A 17,271-nucleotide genomic window follows, 5' to 3' on the forward strand; every position below is an offset into this window, starting at 1 on the left:
GCTCAGCATTCCCCCATTCCTTGGCCTGCACCCAGTGTTCAATGTGGACCGCCTTCGGCCATACTTTCCACCATTGCTAGACACATCCGACATTGCAGAACAGCTCAAACCCACAGAATTAAATCCAGATTGCATGGAACAAGCTGCAACTGATCGGATCATGGACACACAGATCAAGAACACTCGCCAACAGAATATCCAACTGTATCGAGTTGTCAAAGCAGGCCAACTCCTTCAGCAGGGCAAGTGGCTCACCAGGGAACAAGTTCAGCAGAAGTTTCCTCATCTCATGGAGGAGCTCAACGCAATGGGGACCATTGCTTCCTAAGGGGGGAGGAATGATCCAAGTGGATATTGGTGGCCACCTGCCAAGTCCACCTGGACCCCCACCATTGTCTTTCTCAGCATTTTCAATTTCCTTAATTGTATCACAACTTACTATTTTTAGCAGTTTTTCGGGTCCTGAACTTCCGGAGCCGTTTTGAGGCCCTAAACGACGTTTTTTGGGCGTTCCAACAATGATAGTGCTCGGATAGATCTTTCTAATGAGCTATTGTACGCGTCAAACGGAGATCATATGCCAAAGTTACGACCCCGGGAAGTTGATGTACCAATTTACCCCAAATGGGGCCCACAGTTTGGCGTTTCATCTCCTAGGGTTAGGTTTTGGAATGTTAAGGGTTTTCCATTGTTTCTCAACAATAAATAGGCCTTTGAGCCTCATTGTAACAGAGTTCAGAGGCATGTAGCCATCACATCTCTTCTCAGAGATAAGCTACCATCGCCCTAGCTGGTTTATTTCCATCTCTGGTTGTAAGCATATTTCAGTATTTTCCATTAATGAAATGAAGTATTATTTCCGCTGCATATTTGTGTATATGGTTATCTCTGTAATTTGTTGCGTTCCTATTTAAATCCAGATCACTGCTACCCAAAGAAAGGTCACACGTGCGATTTTTAGAGAGAGAGATGCGAGATAAACCTTCTATTTTTCCTTTTTCTTCCCCTTTATCCTTCGCTTGGATGCCCAAAAAATATCTTCTTGTGATGAGATCAAAAAGTGCTCTTGTGGAGGAGGTCGAATGCCTTTATATAGATGTTCTTCCTTCGCAAATGGGTGTGTCTCTTCACTGGGGTCGACTTTACAAGATTGGAGCCAAAAGTTCTATTTTCAAATTTCGAAATTTTCTCTTTTAAATCTGACATGAAGAACATGTCTTACAACAAATCTTTCAAGGTCTAAATAATCAAAATTACCTGGATAACATGAAGCTACAAATTATTTTCACATTACAATGACAAAAACATAATTATGAAGACCAAGCATACCTACAAAAATTCAACAATTAGCACCTAGAGAAAACAATGCATGTTGGTTATGGATGATGACTTGAGGTCACTTCTAAATATTATGTCATCTAATGAGTTTACTCAAGGGCAAGTCAATCATAGAGAAAAGTTTGTTAGCACTCATAAATCACATTTACTTACGCATGATTTATATATTAGTTGGCGCATTTGCGTTGTGCTTAATAAGTGCATGCGAGGTTTTGTGTGGGTTACATGGTTCCTTTTTGTGCATAGATTTAAGTCACATTAACAATGTAGACCATTATTATACATGTCTTATTAGTTTGAAGATTTATAAAGACTTCATTTATAAAGTTACTTTTAAAAATAATGTGAACATTAGTCATTGACACAATGAATTGTTATTTATACTACTAATAGGACACTAGGTGTTGGCATAAGGACTCAGTAATGTGTGCTTTATTTAGGCATGAGGAGATACTACCTCTATTACAAAGATGATATATACTAATACAATTATATAACTTTAACGGCTGGCATCAAAACATTTAACTTACCATACATCTCACATTACCAAGATTAAAAATAATCATAAAAATTAACTAAATTATAGCTTTATTTTAGTTTGTTGTTATTATTATTATTATTAATTATAAAAAGACTTAATATATGAGTTAAACATATATACATTGTAAAAAATATGTAACAATAATTTTAACCATGGAGATTCACTCGCTTTACCATAGAGATTGTTAATTTGTAAATAGAATTTGTTACAGTACTATGGGCCAATGCCATGGCTTACTAATACCACACCCCCAAAAAACCATACCTCATGTTCATATGACAATTTTTTGAATTAATCAATTTATTTAAAAGAACAAAATGGATATGACTATTTTTTAAATAAATTTCAATCTTTGATAGATAAGTATTACTAAGAATATTCTACAATATTCTATGGATAATAAATCCTTACCACATATCTAATAAATATGTGGATGACAAGGATTTAACGTCCATGAAATATTCTAGAATATTCATAGTAGTATACACAAATTAGTGATTAAAATTTATTTCCAAAGTATTTATGCTATTTTTTACACTTTTAATTAAATTGATTAATTGACAAATTTGTCATATGAACAAGTAACATATGGAGTGAATTATGATATTTGGGTATGTGGTATCCATAATTTATAGTATTGGCTCATAATATTATAGCAAGATCTATTTATAGATTAAGAATTTTCATAGTAAAGTGGAAGTAAATCTCAATTTTAAAAATTGAGTTCCATTTTTTTTAAATGTATATATGTTTAACTTACATATTAATTCTTTTTATGATGATGATAGTGGTTAACGTCCACTGAGACCAAATTGGTCTATCGGACCTATAATTTTCTTAGTTTTTAATTGTCTGGCTCCTCGTCTTTCTTGGCGAGATTGATGCTGTAGCTTTCTTTTTTTTCTCTACGGTCTTCCAACTTCCTGTATCTTGCATCTCCTTCATCTCTTCTGGTTCTTGGGACATTGGTGTCTTAGCTTCGCAATCTATTGTGTTCGTCCTCTTGAAGATAGATGGAGAAGTTTGGTCTAGGAGATCTGCTTTGCTATTAAATGAAGATTTATTTTGTGCGGTATCCGAATCCTCATAACTGTTGATGCTTGAGGGGTTGTCGAGTTCACTTTTTTGTTGCTGGGCGGGGCTTTCTCCCTGCTTGTCTTGAGAGTTGTTTCTTTCTTGTGATTCAGAGTTTTCTCTAGAGTATTCTTCTTTGATGACAGTGTAGTGTTCTTTTTGTGCTCCTTCCCACCATGTAGATCTGTGGTGGTTTTTTCTAGCAGAATTTTTCTGGGAGGCTTTTGGGCAATTTTTGGCTAGATGGCCCGTCTCAAAGCAGGATCGACATCTGAAGAGGACACTTTCATAATCGAGTTTCTGGTTCCACACATAGTCTTTACTTGTTAGGTTTATTTCAGCTGGGAATCTGGCGCTGAAGTCCATTTCCACACAAATGCGTGCATAGGTGGTTCTGGCATATTCCTCTGTTTCTGGGCACCTGCAGTAAAATTTCCCAATTGTATTTCCAATGGCTTTTAGCGAAGAAAGATTCCAGAGATGCATGGGTAGGCTTGGCAATCTCACCCAAATTGGTGCTGAGGTTATGACTGTTGTTGAGGGATCGAATGATGGGTTCCATGGCTTCATGAATAGGCTTGAGTTTTCCCAAAACCAAGGGCCGGAATCTAGAATACATTGTCTGCTTTCAGGATTTTTAAAATCTACTATAAAGAAACCCCTAGCACAGGGGTAGATATTAATTTCATTAGAAATGACAGGCTTCCATACCTTCGAGATCCAATTGTGGAGAGCTGTCAACCGCGGCCAAAAGCCATTGAACCGGCAGATTAGGGCACTTTCAGAAAACTTCAAAGCCTCATCGAGTGAGGCCTGGACCACCTGGACAGTGGGAGCTGGGGCTTCACTGACGATATGGGCAGGAGCTTGCCCTCCAGAAGCGGACGGAACTGAGCCAGCAGCTATTTTCGCGAAGCTGGGAGCCATATTTGCCAGTAGAAAGCCGAGACCCAGCCGCAGAGAAATAAGGCAGAAGATTAGATCTAGATCTAGCCACAGAAGATTAGATCTAGAACCCAGCAGGAAAAAATAAATCACCGACTTTCGCTTCATGAACCACTCGATCCGGAGATGCCCACGTAAAGGAAGACTTGCTCACAGATCTATTTTCGCAGATTATAAAAAATATAAAAAAAATAACGCAGATCTAAGAACCGCAGCTGCAGATGGAAGAACGCAGCTGCAAAGATAATCTTATGCCGATGTTTGTTAAAGTCAAGAAACCGCAGAGATAATATGCTGGAAGAACACAGCCGCAGAGATAAACAAAAATATGATGAAACTTCGGATCAATAGCCGCAGACGGAAGACGACGAAACCCCGTGTTAAATTAACGCAGCCGCAGAAATACTATGCCGGAAGAACGTAGCCGCAAGAACGCAGCCGCAGAGATAAACAAAAATATGATGAAACTTCGGATCAATAGTCGCAAACGGAAGACGAGGAAACCCCGTGTTAAAGTAACGCAGCCACAAGGATAATTAATAATCATAATAATAATAAAAATTATAATTTAGTTAGTTTTTTTTGTAACATTAAATTTATCATGAAGTAAATATTTTATAGTTCTTATAAATTAATGTTTATAAATATATACTAGTGATTAACTTATATAACTACATTAATTCATAATTAAATAAAAATTCCAAATATTCTATTTCAAAATAAACAAGTATATTAACATAATTAAAAAAATCAAATATTTTATATTTTATATAAAATTTATATTTTTATTTTTTTGGTTAAAAAAAAAAATTTATTTCAAAGACATGGTTGAGAATCTTAACCTCGTAATATTGTTTTTAAAATAAAGACATTGTTCCAAATACTATAGCCAACTTTTTTAAATAAAAAATTCAACTTAGATTTATTAATTTCCTTTTATTGATAAAAAGTTTAGAAGACAGAAATTATATTCTCGGGGAGGGAAAAAATATAAAACTGGTTAAATACAAAGTTCCTAAAAATGATAAAATATTGACAATTAGCATATTGTTATAAAGTAATACCTAAAATATCTTAAAGTGTAAAGGCTACACTGTAATGGAACAGTCTCATTTTATAACCCATAATTTAAAATAATTTTTGGTATCCATATCTATATCTATATAGATACACGTACACATTGAATCAGATCTACATGTACACATTTCAATAAAGTGTCACTTTCCACGGCCTAGAAAAAATGGACAAAAGTGTTCCGCATATTCCCTGAAGAACCATGTCACCAATCAAATTATTTTCACCTTCCCATGTCTTTGCCTATATCGATCTTTCAAACAGTGTTTCACTACGACCATAAAGTTATGGGAAATGCTATTTCCAACTTTATAGTAAAGTTAATGTGGTTTGACATGGTCCCTTGATATCTAGATATAATTTGTTTTTTTTCCTAATCATTACCACATGTGTGTTATATCTAGATATCGAGCGGCCATGGCGCATTAACTTTGCTATAAGATTGAATATAAGAGTCGCCTAAAGGTATACATCCTCAATGCGGTTTCAAGCGGCCACGTGTACTACTACGCATAAATCGTTAGGAACTCAACGCGGTTTCTCTCTCTCTATATATATTGTCCTGCAGCTAACACTCTATCGTCATCAGTAGAAGCACCTTAATCCACCCTAAGCTCAAACCCTTTCACCTTTAAGCATTTCATGAGTTCGACTCAACAACATCTAGTAACACGACATGGCTAAACCCTCGCAATACCAGAACCACCACAACGGACGCGAAAAGCGCTCACTCAAGTCGCGGCAGTTCAAGGGAATTCGAATGAGAAAATGGGGAAATGGGTGTCGGAAATTCGAATGCCCAATTGCACTGGAAGAATTTGGCTCGGCCCCTACAACACCCCGGAAAGGGCTGCCCGCGCCTACGATTTTTCCGCGTATTGCCTGAGAGGATCGAAAGCCAAGCTCAATTTCCCCCTTTCCCTGCCGGAAATCCCCTGCGCCTCTGCTCTATCATCGCCTCAGATTCAAGCCACTGCCGCCAAATTCGCCACAGAGGAATTGCAGCTGTCTTCTGAAGCAGCGTTTTCATCTTCTGCTTCGAAAGCGGAACACTGCATTGACGGCCAAGAGATTTGGGCGGAGAAGAGTCCGGCATTTTGGGATTGGGTACTTCTTGAATGTCTGGAGAGCGGCAAGTCTCCAAATTTAAATGAATTCCCTCCCTTGGACGAATCCATGGAGTACTTTGGGGTGAAGTTGTAGCTTATGGAAGGCAACGCTGTTAATTTTTAAATTATTTTCGGCCGCGGGAGAAAACCAATAGTTAAGTTTACTTCTGATTTGATTTGAGAAATATTTATGGCATTGGTGGATGAAAGCTCCTCTTCACATTGAGAAGGTGAGCCGCCAACAGAAAATGAGGAGTCACATTTTCATTATTACTTGTACCAAACTCACGTGAATAGTTAGACCAAGTTTTTCATGTCATGGTGGTGTCTTTACCTCAAATATCTGTGCACCTGAAAGTTCTGTTTCAACGGTATATGCATGGTTTTCTTAGAGAAATATGTGTGTATGAGTTAGGGTAAAGTCTCGACTATTTGAAGAGCCAAATCAATATTGACTTTTCCAAAAACTTGCCCTGAGTACTGGATCCATCAGGTTTAAATCATATTTTCGAACCCAGATCCATATTTTGACATTGTTTAAATGATATGTTCGAATCCAACTCCAATCTGAGATAAATATTTAAAAAAATGAACCTAAGCAACACTCATGGCTACTTCAATGATATGTTCGAATCCAACTCCAATCTGAGATAAATATTTAAATAACGATAATCTCAGTTACTTAAAGCGTTGGAAAAGTTTTCATTTTTCGACATTAGACTCGTAAACTGCATTGAATCATAGTGCAATTTGACCTTTCGATTTAGGTTTTTATTTCTTCCTGCTCCGCTTTTGTGTAGACGTCTTTGCATACATCTTCATGAAGCTCTCTCCTGTTTTTGTGTCATTTTATCTCGGCCATACGATTTTTTTGTGCACTTAACCGGAATTCTTTCAATTCTTTTGAGCTTTTTTTCGAGGTTTCAAGGGTTTCAACCAAGGACAACGAAGGAGTGCATTTTGATCCACATTGGCCAGGTCGGTGTTCAGGTCGACAATGCCTGTTGGGAGCTTTACTATCTCGAGCACAACATCCAAACTAATGGATAAATGTCGAGTGACAAGATCGTTGGCGGTGGAGATAATGCATTCAACACATTTTTGAACAAGACAAGTGCTGGTAAGCATGTTCAAACAGGCACATATTGGTAGCTTTTTCACCCGGAGCAGCTGATTAATGGCAAAGATGATGCCGCCAAAAAATTTGCTCGTGGCATTATACCATTGGTAAGGAAATTGTGCATTTGTGCTTGGATAGAATCCGGAAGTTTACAGACAACTGTGCAGGCATGTAAGGATTCCTAGCCTTCCATGCTATGGGAGGCGGTACAGATCTGGTTTGGGGTCCCTTTTGTTGGAGATGCTTTCTGTTGATTATGGAAAAACATCCAAGTTTGGTTTCACTGTGTACCGATCCCAGATGTCTTCGCATCTGTGGTCGAGCCCTATAACATCGTGTTGTCAACCCACTCGCTGCTAGAGCATACCGATGCGGTTGTGTTGTTAGATAATGAGGCCATCTATGACATTTTTCGTTGTTCCTTGAACATCGAGCGTCCTACATACACTAACCTTAATAGAATTGTATCTCCGGTCATATCTTCTCTGACTGCCTCTCTGTGTTTTGTTGGTGCTCTGAACGTTGATGTGACTGAGTTCCAGACAAACTTGGTCTTGTATCCTCGTATTCATTTCATGCTTTCCTCATATGCTCTTGTGATTTATGCCGAGAAGGCCTACCACGGACAATTTCCGGTCACCAAGATCACCAATAGTGCTTTCGAACCATCGTTCATGACGGCTAAATATGATCCATGTCATCGAAAGTACATAGCTTGTTGTCTCATGTACTGATGGGGTGTTTGCCCAAGGATGTGAAAGCGATAGTGGCTACTATTAAGACGAAAAGGACCATTTAGTTCGTGGATTAGTGTCCCACTGGGTTCAAGTGTGGTATCAATTATCAACCCCCCACTGTGGTTCCTATTAAGGACCTTGCTAAGTTCCGTAGGGTCGTCTGTATGATTTCCAACTCAACCAGTGTAGCAGAGGTCTTCTCTCGTATTAGATCACAAGTTCGATCTCATGTACGCAAAGTGTTCCTTTGTGAACTAGTATGTGGGTGAGGGTATAGAGGAAGTAGAGTTCTCTGAGGCCTGTGAGGACTTGGATGCTCTGGAGAAGGACTATGAAGACATTGGAGTGGAGTCTTTTGAGGGCGACGAGGATGACGGCGAATAGTACGTATTAATTACTGATTGCTATAGTAAATGTTTGTTGCTACTATACATTTATGTTGTTTGGATTTGGGACATGGATTGGTTTTGAGGAATGGTAGCCAATATTCATTGGTTTGATATTTTTAGTATTGGTGGGGGTAGCTTTCTGGTTTTTTGTTATTCTATGACATCTATGATTATATTTCGTGCTTTACATTGTTCGAAAAAAAAAAAAAAAAAAAAAAAAAAAAAAAAAAAAACCTGCATTGAATCCCATTCCGATTTTCGTCTGAAACATAAGGGAAAGGTTTATATGATTTCGTAGATATCCCGCTGAGCAACTTTTCTAAATGATTTTAGTTGAACCAGATATTTGGCACTTACCCTTTCAAGATGACTATGAAGAACACAATCATATCTTTTTCCTTCTTTATCAGATTATATGTAGTCTTCTACAATATACAATTTACAATATACTAGTGCGACTTTTCCCTAATGTTTGAAAGGTTCAACCGTCACTTGAAGATTCATGTCTTTCAGTGAGCCTTAAGACATTTTATGGGTAGTGGGTTAATACTTTAGACACACGTAGTTGTGTTTTTTAAATGATAACATCAAAATTTTAGTGAGAAGTAGGATTTAAATTTTTGATATATTATAAATTAATGTTTTAAGAGTCTTAGTTGGTTTTAGAAGTTTTAGAAGTGCCCACGAGGACCTATCTTAATGTTTCTCCTCATTACCCTGTATGTTATTGTTAAAAACAGAAGAATCAAATTTATTGAATTAAACCTGAGCAACTCACAGGTGTGGAACACCACCTGGAGACTGCCTCTACAGAACACGCTCTACCATTACAATCATTACAAGAGAAATATATAATTTACACACAATTAGGGAAGTTGAAACAACACCCTATAAATCAGGAACAAACTCCTAATCTAAGGTTCAGTTGAACCGTCACTCCATTAATACATTTCATCATTAATTTCAACACTCCCCCTTAATGGAGAAATGGATTCACACATATGCCTAACACTTCCCTAAACAATTCAAACTTGATTCTACCAAGAGGTTTGGTAAAAATATCAGCAACATTGTCACAACTATTACAATACTCAATATGGATTTCTTTTGACTGAACTTTCTCCCTGACAAAATGAAACTGTGTATCGATATGCTTTGTGTTCTTATGAAACACTGGATTATTTGCAAGTTTGATGGAGCTCTAGTTGTTGCATTTGATCATTGTTGCAACCTTTTGTTCTTCTCCAACATCAAGGAGAAGTCTCCTCAACCAAACTGCTTCACATGTTGCTGCACACATAGCTTGATATTTAGCTTCCGCAGAAGACAAGGATATTGTGTTCTTCTTTTTGCTGCTCCATGTAATGACCCCAAATCCAATGCTAAATGCATAGCCTATTATGGATTGTCTGTCATCTACATTTCCAACCCAATCAGAGTCTGAAAAACCTGTCAATTTAACATCACATGAATCAGTATAAACAATACCAAAATCTAAGGTTCCTTGGAGATACCTTAAAACACTTTTTGCTGCAACCCGATGGCTCTCAAGGGGCTTTGACATAAATTGGCTCAATGCACTGACTGCATAAGCCAAATATGGCCTAGTTGTAGTCAAGTAGATTAGACTCCCAACCAGTTGTCTATACAAAGTCGCATCTGCCTCCTTAGATCCATCATCATTCTGAAGTTTTATATTATGCTGTAAAGGTACTGTTGCAGCTTTGCACTGATCCATTATGAACTTTTCCAGTAAGCTCCTGACATACTTACTCTGTGACAGAAAAGTTTGTCCAGAATCCCTCCAGACTTCCAAACCCAAACAGTAATGTAGCTCTCCAAGGTCTTTCATCTCAAAGACTTGTGACATCTGCTCCTTGATTTCTTTAATGAGATTATCAACATTCCCTGTAATGATTAGGTCATCTACATATAAAGAAATCAAAAGAAGCCTTCCCTCTTTATCCCCTCTTTATCAAACACGGTATAAAGATTAGGGTCATTTTTGCTTCTTTTGTAACCATGCTGCAGGAAAAATGAATCAAATTTTTCATACCATGACTTGGGTGCCTGTTTTAGTCCATATAATGCTTTCTTCAACCTGCAAACTAAATGTTCTTCACCCTATGTGACAAACCCCTCAGGTTGCACTATGTAGACTTATTATTTTAAGTCCCCATTAAAAAAAGCAGATTTAACATCTAGCTAGTGAATTATCCAATTTTGTTTGGTAGCTAAAGAAATTATCATTCTGATTGTGTTTAGCTTAGCTACAGGGGCAAATTTTTCATCATAATATATGCCTTCTTGCTGCGAACACCCCTTTGCAACCAGCCTAGCATTATATTGATCTATGCTCCCGTCTGCTTTAAATTTAGGCTTATACAGCCATTTGCATCCTATGGGTTGTTTGCCTTCAGGTAGTTTAACTAATTTTCCCAAGTTTTGTTTTTGAGGATTGACTCATATTCCTCTTCCATAGCAGCCCTCCATTCACTAGACTGACTATCTTCTTTATAACTAGAGGGTTCAACAACATTCATCATACTAGTTATAAAAGAATTTTCCCTATATCTTGCTAGCAACTAAACCTTCCTACCTGATCTCCTGAGTGGTGGGGTAGCCTCAAACCTTGTATGATTATCATTTTGTGGACTTGGCTTGACAGCTACATCATCTTCTTCCCCTTCCTGCTATTGTTGCTACTCGTTGTTGTCCCCTGATTCATCACTTCCTTCTTCCACCAACAAGGGCACGTTCCATTCTTCATTAGCACTATCATGGCTTCCATCATTAACCTGCTCATGAAACACTACATCTCTGCTCGCAAAAATGTTATGAGTAGAGGGATTAAAAAGTTTGTAAGCCTTAAATTCTATACAATACCCAATGAAAATACATTTGATGGCCTTTGAATCCAATTTCTTTCTATCTTCCTTTGGGACATGAGCAAAGGCTTATAGCCAAATAAAGCTTCAAAAGGAGTTTTGAAATCTAAACTTCTTGTTGGACTCCTATTCTTTAGATATATTGCAGTATTAATTGTTTCAACCCAAAATCCATTAGAAATATTCTTACCTTTTAACATACTGCGAGCACACTCCACAAGGGTTCTGTTCTTCCTCTCTACAACTTCGTTCTATTGAGGAGTGTGGGGTACTGTAAACTGTTGCTGTATCCCGTGATCTTTGCAGTATTTGAGGACACAAGCTTTCTTGTACTCCCCCCTTGATCTGAATGGAGAATCTTGATGCATTTACTTGTCTGCTTTTCAACCATACTTCTGAACTCCTTGAAGTATTCAAAAGTGTGTCTCTTCTTCCTGAGGAAATACACCCAAGTAAATCTAGTACAATCATCAATAAATAGTAAAAAATAGTATGCACCACCTAATGACCTTGTCTGCATAGGCCCACATAAATCTGTGTGTACCAGCTCGAGTATATCTCTCCTCCTTCTATCAACATTCACAGGAAATTCATCTCTATGCATCTTTCCAAGTGCACATGCATCATAATCAATATGGGGAGGATTTAAAACAAGAATACCTTTGACCATACCTCTTTTCTGTAATAGCAGTAGATCATTGAAGTTAATATGGTTGAACCTCTGATGCCATAAGTCCACTGTAGTCATGGCAGATGATGTCAATGCCTGATGTGGTGCACTTTTGACATTTATCTTGTACAATCCTCCCACACGAATACCTGATGCAATAGGCTTCATACGATCCAACAGGTCTTTAATAACATAATATGATTTATAAATTCTACCTTGAGATTCTGATCAGTTATCGTAGAGACAGAGATCAGATTATTTTTATCCTGGGTACATACATTACATTATGGATATGTCTAATATTTCCATCAGGAAAAACAACAAGAATATTACCATAACCTTTGATTTGGTACCCTCTATCATCGCCAAGATAGATGTTTGCTCCACTGCTAGTCTCTTTGAAGTCTTCAAACCACTGTTTGTTCCCTGTCACGTGGATGGATGCACCTGAGTCCACAAACTAGGTATCTGCTTCATCATCCTTAGCCGAAAACGCAGAGTCATATATGAACAATCTAAGGTTTTGACTCTGTTCCTCATCAACAAAATGACCTGCATGTTGTTTATGTCTCTTCCGACCTTCATCAGACTTCTTCTTCATGCAATATCTGGCTATATGGCTGATTCTACCACAATAAAAACATTTGGACGTAGAGTCATTTCTATTGAAATACGTACCTTGAGGTGGGGGCATATTTCTCTGTGGGGTTGCACTACTCTTCTGTGTTGCATTTGGATTTCCTTTGAAGGGCTTCTTCTTCGCCATTAAGTCCAGATATGAACTCTGAGGTTTATGAGTCAGCCGCCTTTCCTCCTCTTGCATGAGGATCCCTATCAATTCTTCAAACACGGGAGATTTTCATCTTGCATTCAAGCCACTGATAAACATCTGATACTCATTATTCATACCATTCATGGTAATCATGACCAAATCTATATCTGACACAACTTCACTCATGTCACCCAACTTGTTCTTGAGCTCCTTGATCCGCAAAATAAATGCTACAACTATTTCATTCTCCTCCATCTTGATGGAGATAATATTTCTCTTCAAGAACAACAATCGATTGGTGTTCTTGACCTCATAGAGATCCTTGAGTGTCTTCCAGATTTCTGGTGTAGTCTTGTAATCAAGGATGTGGGGAATAATGCAATCTTTGACCGATAATTTCAGGAGCATTCTCACCTTAGTCTCTCACGTATCCCAGTCTTGGATTGCTATTGTTGTTCCTCTTGCAAGCACATTCGGCTTCACCTCATCATTATTCACAATTGCCCATGCATTGTGTCCCTCAAGCAGGGTCTGCAATTTAAATTTCCAACCAAAATAATTGGATCCATCCAGCTTGTTATTCTCATTGAGGTATGCTTCTGCTAATTGATTATTCATCTTGAATAATAATAAAAAGCTTCAACCCCAGATATTAAAACTACTGCAAATGCCAGATCCAATGAAAACTTCAATTAAAACTGAGGCCAGATCCCTTTTTTAAGAGATCACTCCAAATTCCTTTTAAAAAAAAATCAATATTCCATCAATCGCCGCAATGTTATAGCTAGACCTTGTAAATGAAACAAACCCTTCCTGAAATTGGCATAATCCCCATCACAATATAAGCTCTCACAGCACCCGTCAGAGATGATTTGCGCTATGTGTGATATCACACTTCGTGGCTAGAATTTAAATGTGTATCCATGGTTATTTCCACGCTTGAAGCGTTGTTTTTGGTGCAGGCGAATAAGATGGCAAGCTGATACATAAATCAAGATCAAGGTCTCGATGCTCGATCAACAAGCTTGCCGATGAGTCCTGTTGGAAGAACTTTGTTATCTCTGTCGTTCTTGGGCTCTTCAACGCTGAAATTGAGTGTGCTTCAATAGGTGGAGAGCTTGTTAAAAACATTCTACCCCTGCATCCTCTTCTCACACACAACAAACTTGTCACTGATATTACAAAGCTCCTACGCTCAAAAGCTGCAATGTTCCATCAACTCATCTAGCAATTTCTCCGTAACGAAATTGGAGCATCCAACAATGGATTAACTCCTGAAGGTGGTGCAAATCAACTCTTGATATCCAACACAATGGCCACACGAACTCTGGGTGGCGAATTTACGGTAGCAGCAAAAAAAATACCGAATCTAGGTGTAAACCCCTTTTCTCACATGACATCGATCCAAAATCTGACCACTGATGGCCGCTCTTCAAAAAAAATGGCGGCCTCCTGCAACCTTCTCCACGACAGACTTGGTGCTCTTTGACTGTGGCAGAGTCGCGCCGTTCTAGAAAATAAAAATGGGTAAGGGCAGGACTGGATCGATGTGACTATGGCACTGGATCATGCGCTGATCGCCCTTAAAAAATGCACCGGTCTAATTTTTGCCTCTCAGCCTTGACTATAACTCCTCCACTTAGGGTTACAGGCAGTCCTCAACCCTATAGCTTTGATACCATGTTAAAAACAGAAGAATCAAATTTATTGAATTAAACCTTAGCAGCTCATAGGTGTGGAACACCACTTGGATATTGCCTCTAGAGAACATGCTCTGCCATTACAATCATTACAAGAGAAATATATAATTTACACTCAATTAGGGAAGTTGAAACAACACCATAGAAATCAGGAACAAACTTCTCATCTAAGGTTCGGTTGAACCGTCACTCCATTAATACATTTCATCATTAATTTCAACATTTATAGCTTGGATATAAATATGTATATAATATCTTGACATAGTGGTATGATTGGAAAAAATGATTTACCCAGGAATGGTGGTTTGAGCAACATTCGTTAGACAGGCATCAACACAAGTGTGAGACTGTTGCAAGCCTGAACACATTTCCTCCCCTCCATCCTCCACCCTTTAGGTTGTTATCTTTCCTTTGTTGCAACATTTTTGTAGTAACATCATAGGCATGTTCTATTCCTTCAGTGTATCTTTTCACCTTTAGGGTCAATTTCTAGTGATAGTCTTCCATTTGGACTACTTCCATTGAAGTAAAAACAAAACTCAAATAAAGTACTAATAAATCAACATTACTTACAAAATTTTCTAGTGGACGGAGAACTCTATGGGTCTTGAGTCAAGTCGTGTTAAAGGTTCTTTGTCTATCCTTGGAGGCAATTTATTTTGTCTTCTGCCTGCAGATTTGTACTCACCAATCCACCAAGATTTCCATAGTTGAAGTCAACTCAGTTGTCAATTAATTATATCTTAATTGTAATTGAAGCATTGTGTCTTGAAGGTCTTTAATTTTTTGCTACAACATGGGATGATTATTTCGTCTAAACATTTTTCCTCTACCATTTATACTTTAAATTCCTAATGCTTCACATAATTGTCCACAAAATGAATGCAACTCAATAGAAAACCTTTGCCCTAATAAGGATTTTTCACTACTTGTTATCCTTTGTTTCCCCATGACATATTGAATTGTGGTTCCTATCTTCTTGGAAATTTATTTCCATTTTCGCGTGGACCATAATAACACCAATTCATATGGGCTTGTACTTTTCCACCTCACCATTTGAGTTCTACCTCCATATACTTCACACATTATCAAATAACATCCAAGTTGCCCTATCAAATTGCTACTTATTCCAACAAATTCCATTATTTCATAAGAATCCATGTCTATCCACAATCAAATCCACTATAAAAGAGTTTTTTCACTTATCAAATCCCTCCCACCGGAGGGGAATTTTAAATGACATATCTACCCTATCATTACTTGGAGGATTTCAGGGTTGATAAGGCTTGTGCCTACCAATAATAGAGGCTCATATAATGGCTAAGAGCCTACTAATCTACCTGGATCTTCATATCAATTTCATATCCACTTGATCGTCCCATATATTGCATCATATAAGAGCACACATAGCCATAATCGAGAGGCCTTTTAATCTTACATGCCCCCAAGAGTCTTCAACTATATGTCTTGAACCTTCTTCCCACTCAAGCACAAGTGTCCTAAATACATTTTCTAGCTACCTTCAACCCCTCCACCACATTTCATTATGTTATGGAATAGAAAAGTGAAATACCCTCTCATTGACAAAAAAGGTGCCAAGTTCTAAAGTTGTGGATTTATTTGTTAAATGGTCTGCTTCAGAGTTGTTTTTTCATAAAACATAGACCATTGAATATTCATTAAACATATTTAATTGAGCTTTAGCCCTTTTTAAAAAATACATAGATTGAAATATGTAGGAAAGGAACCAAGATGAAGATGCCATATTATATTCCCATAATCCTTGATTATGATCAAATTATAGAGATTTAGCAAGGTGGCTTGGAGCAACCCCTAAAGAAGAGCACAAGCTTTTGATTGATTATTATTGGCCTTCTCAAGGCTCAATGAAAAGGATAATTCAACATTTCCATTGGGGTGTATTAGCACTCCGACCCTGCACTTGCCACCCCTGCTAATGTTTTTAACTTTACAACAAAGAAAAGAAGGCATTTGAGAAGAAAATGCATATACACATTTTCAATTTAATTTATCAATCCCCTTTCCCAAGGAATCACATAGGCAATTTGGACAAATTGCACATAGAATCAGAGGTTCATGTATAACATAATTCAAGGAAATATATAAGTCATCTTCAATTAATCACATTATTTTTTTGTCAATCAAGTTGTTGGATTATTTACTTCAATCCATTTTTATTTATTTATTTTTATTGTAAAGGGGGAATTGATAACTAAAACACACTATCATCCCTGTCATTAGAGATTACATCACATTGCTACCACTATAACCCCTTGGTCTGATATAATAGTCCATAAACCATATTAGGTGGTTTGGCCAAGATCCAAATTGAGGTGGGTGGCATTAACACCATTGGTCCCAACCACTCAAGCTACACATAATTAGCTAATCTATCTATTTTTTAATAAACATATGATTTTCTAGAATAAAAGTTAACATTGTGAAATTATTTTAATTTTCATTCCATGAACCATCATGCAGGGGGCTAGAGCTTCAATCATCCTGATCTGGATTGTATCATTATATATTTTTTCATCCATATCAATTCTTGTGAGGTGGAAAAATGAGAGAAATCAATCTATAGGAGTAGTTTTAGCGATGGAACCTAATTTGGAGAATTGAGGTCAAAAAAAATTTGAGGCAAGTTTGAGGCCTTAAATGTTGTTTTTTGGGCAAGAAAACTTTTTCTCTCTAGTTTGGAACCTCTTGGTCCTACTCTACGCTCTAATTCATTTCCAACAGTGCAATAATTACATTAATCAGAGCTTGAATACACATATTATGCCTCCTGGAAGTTTACCTATCTTGATTGACTACCATAATTTAAGAGTATGCTACATCAACCCTTGTTACTCATGAAAAATGGGCTAGTCATGTGGTCCTTATGAAGAAT

The 17,271-nt window shown here is 37.5% G+C and overlaps 2 pseudogenes; both read left to right on the forward strand.

Annotated features, from left to right (window-relative positions):
* Positions 1-5,603: 5,603 nt before the first annotated feature.
* On the forward strand, positions 5,604-6,279 carry LOC149176349 (ethylene-responsive transcription factor ERF016-like; annotated as a pseudogene).
* A 120-nt stretch (positions 6,280-6,399) lies between these two features.
* On the forward strand, positions 6,400-8,322 carry LOC149176350 (tubulin alpha chain pseudogene; annotated as a pseudogene).
* Positions 8,323-17,271: the final 8,949 nt, after the last annotated feature.

The sequence above is a fragment of the Pinus tabuliformis genome, chromosome 4_1 (genome assembly GCF_031772625.1).
Source record: "Pinus tabuliformis cultivar Carrire ecotype Pingquan chromosome 4_1, CPIR1, whole genome shotgun sequence".
Lineage (NCBI taxonomy): Eukaryota > Viridiplantae > Streptophyta > Pinopsida > Pinales > Pinaceae > Pinus > Pinus tabuliformis.